General features: G+C 41.0%; 1 non-coding gene across 1 annotated transcript; it reads left to right on the top strand.

Moving 5' to 3' along the window:
* The first annotated feature begins 8969 nt into the window (after positions 1-8969).
* On the top strand, positions 8970-9077 carry LOC112767661 (small nucleolar RNA R71). Its single transcript, XR_003185103.1, has one exon. It is a non-coding gene; the product is annotated as a small nucleolar RNA R71 (small nucleolar RNA).
* Positions 9078-9403: the final 326 nt, after the last annotated feature.

Raw genomic sequence — 9403 nt, 5'->3', positions numbered from 1 at the left:
TCTTCGTTTCAGGTTGAATGTTCCTTTAATTTAGTTTCTCTTCTACCTTTATTTATTCTATGGCTATAATTTGTTTATTTTCCCAATTTGGCTTATGAAGCTTCCCATGTTAGATTTAAATTTATGTTTAAATGCAATTTGAGGTATTTAAGATTTATGATTGCTTTCTTCTATTTATGATATAAATAATTTAGATTTTTTCCTTTTTGGCTTTGGTTGAGTAATTGGTGACACTTGAGTTATCAAACTCAGCAGTTGATCGAAAATTGGAAGTTGCTGATTGATTTGGACCCCTCTAAAGCGTGTCTTTCCACAGGAGTTGACTAGGACTTGAGGAATCAAGTTGATTAGTCCACTTGAATTTCCTTCATTTAGTAAGGGTTAACTAAGTGGGAGCAATAACAATTCTCATCACACCTGATAAGGATAACTAGGATGGGATTTCCAATTCTCATACCTTGCCAAAAGTTTTCTTAATTATTAATTTATTTTTCTTATCATTTAATTTACTTGTTCTTTAATTCAAAAACCCAAAAATATATCTTTTTCCGTAACCAATAATAAATCATACTTCCCTGCAATTCCTTGAGAGACGACCCGAGGTTTAAATACTTTGGTTATAAATTTTATTGGGTTTTGTTACTTGTGACAACCAAAGTTTTTGTACAAAAGGATTCTTTGTTGGTTTAGAAGCTATACCTAAAACGTGGTTATTTTTATAAAATTCTTTACTAGCAGAAGTCCTCTCGTCAAAATGGCGCCGTTGCCGGGGAATTACAAACGTGTGCCTTATTATTGGTTATTGTAAATAATTTTTCTTTTTCGTTTCTTTGTTAGTATTTTTAATTTTAGGAGTTTATTTCCACTCATTTTTATTTGTTTTTGTTTTTAATCTTTATTAGCTACTATGAATTCTCACCCCTCTGGTTTCAAGTTTGGTTCCAATGTTGTTGTAAGGAATGGAAACTATAATGAAAATAGGCATCAAGGTTAGAAGAATCAAAGATGGGAGGAGCCACAAGGATTTGATCAACCCTCTTGGCAACAACCCCCCTCCAATGCGCTATAACCAACAACCATTCTGTGATGCATACTAAGACAATAGTTATGGTGGACCCTTTCGTGACAAACCACCTCCACCAAATTACTATGGTCAAAAGCCATTCTGAGGTGCGTACCAAGATGATAGATATGGTGGACCCCTTATGGTTACCAACAAGCCCCATCATATGCTTATGAACCACCTCCCCAACATAACTTGGAACCACCATACTCACAAGCCCCTTTCCACCATTTACCTCCATATGACCCTAATCCTTATCCACCACACCAACCACCCCATGAACCACACCCAGAACCACCACCTCAATATTCACCATCTCCATATCCTTATCAAGAAGAACCACCTCTATATTATGAGCCCTTTCTCCCAACAAATGAACCCTCCTATCCACCCCAACCTCCATTGGATAATAACACACTCATCTCTAACATCATTAGTCCCACCTCTACACTCTAAAATCTTATATCCCACATGAACCAACCCTCTACCTCCAATATTCAACCCTCAAACTCTAGTGCACTTCCTTCTCAACCACATAATGATCTCCCCATCCCATCACCACCCTCCATGGAAGAGCATCCATATCCATCAATCCAAGAGCAAGATGATCCCAGCTATGCCTATTAACAAGGAACAAGAGAAAAGGAATCGTCTTCGCGAATTCATACTTTATAAGAAGCTAGAGGAGGGCCTACAGGTGAAGCTAGTAGAGACCCTTGATGTCGAAGGAGTGGTTGAAGAATTAGTGAAGGAAGACATCAAGGAGGAGTCTGATTTTGTCTTAGAGCAAGAGGAGGCCCAACATGTGGAGGTAGGAGAGACCCTTGTAGATGAAGGAATAGTTGAAAGGAGTTGTCATGGAAAGAAAATCATCAAGGATGAGTACGATTTTATACTAAAATAGCTGGACAAAGCAGCAATTATTGAAGAGGAAAAAGCAGTTGTAGACTTCGGAGATGCGGAACCTCCATGGGAAAGTCAAGTTATAGAGTCTCCTTTAAAGATGTTTGAAATTGATGTTGAGGAGGGTGTACAACCTCCAAGGCATATCATGGTTGAAGATTTTGAAGGGGATGATCAAGAGATGCACTCAATCATTGATGAATCCTTATCTACAATAGAACCCTCTCCCATTGGACTTGACATGGAGATTAAAGAAGAAGAAGCACAACCTCCCATGCCCTTGGAAAGCAATGAAGAGGAGATTGAATTGGAAGAAAGCTACCAAGAGGAAGAGGTTGAAATTGAAGAAGCTTACAAGGAGGTGGAAGAATTCAAAGAAGAGCACAAGGGAGTGGAGCTTGCAAGATTGGTGCACGAAATTGTGATGTCCAGGCTCAAACAATCCCTGGCAACGTGAGCAACTTGGTACGCGCAATCGTGATTACACTTTGATTATATAAAATTCATGGCTCTTTCTTTCCCTGGCAATGGTGCCAAGAACATGGTGCCAATACCATGGTTCACAACTTCGATACAACTAACCAGCAAGTGCACTGGGTCATCCAAGTAATACCTTACGTGAGTAAGGGTCGAATCCCACGGAGATTGTTGGTATGAAGCAAGCTATGGTCACCTTGCAAATCCCAGTTAGGCAGATATAAATTGATAATGGTGTTTTTGAATTTAATATAATAAAATAGGGATAGAAATACTTATGTAATTCATTGGTGAGAATTTCAGATAAGCGAATGGAGATGCCTTCGTTCCTCTGAACTTCTGCTTTCCTGCTATCTTCATCCAATAAGTCTTACTCCTTTCCATGGTTGGCTTTATGCAAGGGCATCACCGTTGTCAGTGGCTACATCCCCTCCTCTCAGTGAAAAATATGCTCACATGCTCTGTCACAGCACGGCTAATCATCTGTCGGTTCTCGATCATGCTGGAATAGGATTCACCCTCCTTTTGCGTCTGTCACTAACGCCCAGCACTCGCGAGTTTGAAGCTCGTAACAGTCATTCAATCATTGAATCCTACTCAAAATACCACAGACAAGGTTTAGACTTTCCGGATTCTCTTGAATGCCGCCATCATTCTAGCTTACGCCACGAAGATTCTGGTTAGGAGATCTAAGAGATATTCATTCTAGCTTATTTCATGTAGAACGGAAGTGTTTGTCAGGCACGTGTTCATAGGGGAGAATGGTGATGAGCGTCACACATAATCATCACCTTCATCACGTTCTTGGGTGCGAATGGATATCTTAGAAGCGAAATAAGATGAATTGAATAGAAAACAGTAGTACTTTGCATTAATCTTTGAGGAACAGCAGAGCTCCACACCTTAATCTATGGAGTGTAGAAACTCTACCGTTAAAATTACATAAGTGAAAGGTCCAGGCATGGCCGAGATGGCCAGCCCTCAAACGTGATCTAAGATAGCATACAACTGATCAAAGATTGTCAAAAAGACTAGTAAAATGTCCTATTTATAATACACTAGTCACTAGGGTTTACATAAGTAAGTAATTGATGCATAAATCCACTTCCGGGGCCCACTTGGTGTGTGCTTGGGCTGAGCCTTATCTTTCCACGTGAAGAGGCCATTTGTGGAGTTGAACGCCAGGTTTTGATCCATTTCTGGCGTTCAACTCTGGTTTTGGATCCTTTTCTGGCGCTGGACGCCAGAATTGGGCAGAGAGCTGGCATTGAACGCCAGTTTAAGTCGTCTATTCTTGGCCAAAGTATGGACTATTATATATTTCTGGAAAGCCCTGGATGTCTAATTTCCAACGCAATTGGAAGCGCGCCATTTCGAGTTCTGTAGCTCCAGAAAATCCACTTTGAGTGCGGGAGGTCAGAATCCAACAGCATCCGCAGTCCTTCTTCAACCTCTGAATCTGATTTCTGCTCAAGTCCCTCAATTTCAGCCAGAAAATACCTGAAATCACAGAAAAATACACAAACTCATAGTAAAGTCCAGAAATGTGAATTTAACATAAAAATTAATGAAAACATCCCTAAAAGTAACTAGATCCTACTAAAAACATACTAAAAACAATGTCAAAAAGTGTATAAATTATCCGCTCATCACAACACCAAACTTAAATTGTTGCTTGTGCCGAAGCAACTGAAAATCAAATAGGATAAAAAGAAGAGAATATACTATAAATTCCAAACTACCAATGAAACATAGCTCCAATCATATGAGCGGGACTTATAGCTTTTTGCCTCTTGAATAGTTTTGGCATCTCACTTTATCCATTGAGGTTCAAAATGATTGGCATCTATAGGAACTCAGAGTTCAGATAGTGTTATTGATTCTCCTAGTTCAGTATGATGATTCTTGAACACAGCTTTTTTATGAGTCTTGGCCGTGGCCCTAAGCACTTTGTTTTCCAGTATTACCACCGGATACATAAATGCCACAGACACATAATTGGGTGAACCTTTTCAGATTGTGACTCAGCTTTGCTAAAGTCCCCAATTAGAGGTGTCCAGGGTTCTTAGGCACACTCTTTTTTTTGCTTTGGACCTTGACTTTAACCGCTCAGTCTCAAGTTTTCACTTGACACCTACACGCCACAAGCACATGGTTAGGGACAGCTTGGTTTAGCCGCTTAGACTAGGATTTTATTCCTTTAGGCCCTCCTATCCACTGATGCTCAAAGCCTTGGGATCCTTTTTATTTGCCCTTGCCTTTTGGTTTTAAGGGTTATTGGCTTTTTCTGCTTGCTTTTTCTTTTTCTTTCTATTTTTTTTCTATTTTTTTCGCCCCTTTTTTTTCTGCAAGCTTTGTTCTTTGCTGCTTTTTCTTGCTTCAAGAATCATTTTTATGATTTTTCAGATTATCAAATAACATGTCTCCTAGTCATCATTCTTTCAAGAGCCAACATATTTAACATTCTTAAACAACAACTTCAAAAGACATATGCACTGTTCAAGCATACATTCAGAAAACAAGAAGCATTGTCACCACATCAATATAATTAAGCTAAGTTCAAGGATAAATTCAAAACTCATGTACTTCTTGTTCTTTTGAATTCAAACATTTTTCATTTAAGAGAGGTGATGGATTCATAGGACATTCATAACTTTAAGACAAAGTTACTAACTACTAATGATCATATAATGAAGACACAAACATGGATAAGCACATAACATAGAAAACGAAAAATAGAAGAAATAAGAACAAGGAATGAATCCACCTTAGTGATGGTGGCGTTTCCTTCTTGAGGAACCAATGATGTCCCTGAGCTCTTCTATGTCTCTTCCTTGTCTTTGTTGCTCCTCCCTCATTGCTTTTTGATCTTCTCTGATTTCATGGAGCATGATGGAGTGCTCTTGATGTTCCACCCTTAGTTGTCCCATATTGGAACTCAATTCTCCTAGGGAGGTGTTAATTTGCTCCCAATAGTTTTGTGGAGGAAAGTGCATTTGAGGCATCTCCGGGATCTCATGGTGATGTGCTTCATACGCCTCTTGAGCTCCATGAGTGGGCTCTCTTGCTTGCTCCATCTTTTTCTTAGTGATGGGCTTGTCCTCTTTGATGAGGATATCTCCCTCTATGTCAATCCCAGCCAAATTGCATAGGTGGCAAATGAGGTGAGGAAAGGCTAACCTTGCCATGGTAGAGGACTTGTCAGCCACCTTGTAGAGTTCTTGAGGTATAATCTCATGAACTTCCACCTCTTCTCCAATCATGATACTATGGATCATGATGGCCCAGTCTATAGTAACTTCAGACCGGTTGCTAGTGTGAATGATTGAGCATTGAATGAACTCCAACCATCCTCTAGCTACAGGCTTGAGGTCCAATCTTCTTAGTTGAACCAGCTTACCTTTGGAGTCAACCTTCCATTGAGCTCCTTCTACACATATGTCCATAAGGACTTGGTCCAACCTTTGATCAAAGTTGACTCTCCTTGTGTAGGGGCGTGCGTTCTCTTCCATGTTTGGCAAGTTGAACGCCAACCTCACATTTTCCGGACTAAAATCTAACTATATCCCCCGAACCATTGTAACATAGTTCTTTGGATCCGGGTTCTTACTTTGATCATGGTTCTTGGTGATCCATGCATTGGCATAGAACTCTTGAACCATTAGGATGCCGACTTGTTGGATGGGATTTGTTAGAACTTCCCAACCTCTTCTTTGAATTTCATGTCGGATCTCCGGATACTCATTTCTTTTGAGTTTGAAAGGGACCTCAGGGATCACCTTCTTCTTGGCCACAACATCATAGAAGTGGTCTTGATGGGCTTTGGAGATGAACCTTTCCATCTCTCATGACTCGGATGTGGAAGTTTTTGTCTTCCCTTTCCCCTTTCTAGAGGATTCTCCGGTCTTAGGTGCCATCAATGGTAATGGAAAAACAAAAAGCTTATGCTTTTACCACACCAAACTTAGAATTTTGCTCGCCCTCGAGCAAGAAAAGAAAGAATAGATGAAGAAGAAGAAGAAATGGAGGAGAGGGAGAGGGTGATGTGGTTCGGCCAAGAAGGGTGTAGAGGGGTGTGTTGTGTGAATTTGATGAAGAATGGAGGGCTTTATATAGGTAAGGGAAGGGGGGAAAGGTTTCGGCCATATGGGTGGGTTTGGGTGGGAAATTGGTTTTGAATTTTGAAGGTAGGTGGAGTTTATGAGGTAGATTTATGGGGAAGAGTGGATGGATGTGAGTGGTGAAGAGGTGATGGGGAAGAGGGTTTGAGGTGATTGGTGAAGGGTTTTTGGGGAAGAGTGTTTATGGGGTTGTGTGAAAGAGAGTGGTGAGAAGAAGTGAGTGGAGGTAGGTGGGGATCCTGTGGGGTCCACAGATCCTGAGTGGATCCTGTGGGGTCCACAGGTCCTAAGGTGTTCAAGGATTTACATCCCTGCACCCATTAGGCATGTAAAAATGCCTTTGCACACAACTCTGGGCGTTCAGCGCTAGGTTGGTGACCATTTTGGGCGTTCAACGCCCATTTGTGTGCCATTTCTGGCGTTACCATGCCTGTTCTGGCGTTCAGCACCCAGAAGCTGCCCATTTTGGGCGTTCAGCGCCAGAACCATGCTCTGTTCTGGCGCTGAACGCCAGACAGATGCTCCTCCAGGGTGTGATTTTTCTTCTGCTGTTTTTGATTCCATTTTCAATTTTTATATTTATTTTGTGACTCCACATGATCATGAACCTACAAAGATATATAACTAAGAAAAATATAGTTAGATAAATAAACATTGGGTTGCCTCCCAACAAGCGCTTCTTTAATGTCAATAGCTTGACAGTGGGCTCTCATGGAGCCTCACAGATGTGCAGAGCTTTGTTGAAATTCTCTAACACCAAACTTAGAGTTTGGATATGAGAGTTCAACACCAAACTTAGAGTTTGGTTGTGGCCTCCCAACACCAAACTTAGAGTTTGACTGTGGGGGCTCTGGTTGACTCTGCTTTGAGAGAAGCTTTTTCTGTTTCCTCTTCATGGTTGCAGAGGGAGATCCTTGAGTTTTAAATACAAGGGAGTCCTCATTCCATTGAAGGACTAGTTCACCTCTGTCAACATCAATCACAGCTCTTGTTGTGGCCAGGAAAGGTCTTCCTAGGATGATGGATTCATCCTCTTCCTTTCCAGTATCCAGGACTATGAAATCAGCAGGGATGTAAAGGCCTTCAACCTTTACTAATACGTCCTCTACTTGTCCATAAGCCTATTTTCTTGAACTGTCTGCCATCTCTAATGAGATTTTAGCAGCTTGCACCCCATAGATTCCCAGTTTCTCTATTACAGAGAGGGGCATGAGGTTTATTCCTGAACCAAGGTCACACAGAGCCTTAAAGATCATGTTGCCTATGGTACAGGGTATTATGAACTTTCCAGGATCCTGTCTCTTCTGAGGCAATGTCAGTTGATCCAGATCACTTAGTTCATTGATGAACAAGGGAGGTTCAACTTCCCAAGTATCAATGCCAAATAATTTGGCATTCAGCTTCATGATTGCACCAAGAAACTTGGCAGTTTGCTCTTCAGTAACATCCTCATTCTCTTCAGAAGAGGAATACTCATCAAAGCTCATGAAGGGCATAAGGAGGTTCAATGGAATCTCTATGGTCTCTAGATGAGCCTCAGAGTCCTTTGGTTCCTCAGAGGGAAGCTCCTTATTGATCACTGGATGTCCCAGGAGGTCTTCCTCCTTGGGATTCACGTCCTCCACTCCCCTTGTAGGTTCGGCCATGGTGCTTATGTCAATGGCCTTGCACTCTCCTTTTGGGTTCTCTTGTGTATTGCTTGGGAGAGTACTGGGAGGGATTTCAGTGATCCTTTTACTCAGCTGGCCCACTTGTGCTTCCAGATTTCTAATGGAAGATCTTGTTTTATTCATGAAACTTACAGTGGCCTTAGACAGATCAAAGACTAGGTTTGCCAAATTAGAAGTATTTTGTTCAAAGTTCTCTGTCTGTTGTTGAGTGGATGATGGAAAAAATTTATTATTGCTAAACCTGTTTCTTCCACCATTATTAAAGCCTTGTTGAGGCTTTTGATCCTTCCATGAGAAATTTGGATGATTTCTCCATGATGAGTTATAGGTGTTTCCATAAGGTTCACCTAAATAATTTACCTCTGCTATTGCAGGGTTTTCAGGATCATAAGCTTCTTCTTCAGAAGATGCCTCTTGAGTACTGTTGGATGCAGCTTGCATTCCATGCAGACTCTGAGAGATCATATTGACTTGCTGAGTCAATATTTTATTCTGAGCCAATATGGCATTCAGAATATCAACTTCAAGAACTCCCTTCTTCATAGGCGTCCCATTGCTTATAGGATTCCTTTCAGAAGTGTACATGAAATGGTTATTGGCAACCATGTCAATGAGTTCTTGAGCTTCTGCAGGCGTTTTCTTTAGGTGAATGGATCCACCTGCAGAAGTGTCCAGTGACATTTTTGATAGCTCAGATAAACCATCATAGAATATATCCAGGATGGTCCATTCTGAAAGCATGTCAGAAGGACACTTTTTGGTCAACTGTTTGTATCTTTCCCAAGCTTCATAGAGGGATTCACCTTCTTTCTGTCTGAAGGTTTGAACATCAGCTCTAAGCTTGCTCAGCTTTTGAGGAGGAAAGTACTTGGCTAAGAAAGCCGTGACCAGCTTATCCCAAGAGTTCAGGCTGTCTTTGGGTTGAGAATCTAACCATAATCTAGCTCTATCTCTTACAGCAAAAGGGAAAAGCATGAGCCTGTAGACTTCAGGATCTACTCCATTAGTCTTAACAGTATCACATATATGCAAGAATTCAGTTAAGAACTGAAAGGGATCTTCAGATGAAAGTCCATGAAACTTGCAGTTCTGCTGCATCAGAGAAACTAATTGAGGTTTCAGCTCAAAGTTGTTTGCTCCAATGGCAGGAATGGAGATGCTTCTTCCAT

The sequence above is a fragment of the Arachis hypogaea genome, chromosome 17 (assembly GCF_003086295.3).
Source record: "Arachis hypogaea cultivar Tifrunner chromosome 17, arahy.Tifrunner.gnm2.J5K5, whole genome shotgun sequence".
NCBI classification, from domain to species: domain Eukaryota; kingdom Viridiplantae; phylum Streptophyta; class Magnoliopsida; order Fabales; family Fabaceae; genus Arachis; species Arachis hypogaea.
This window is presented reverse-complemented; position numbering and strand designations above follow the sequence as displayed.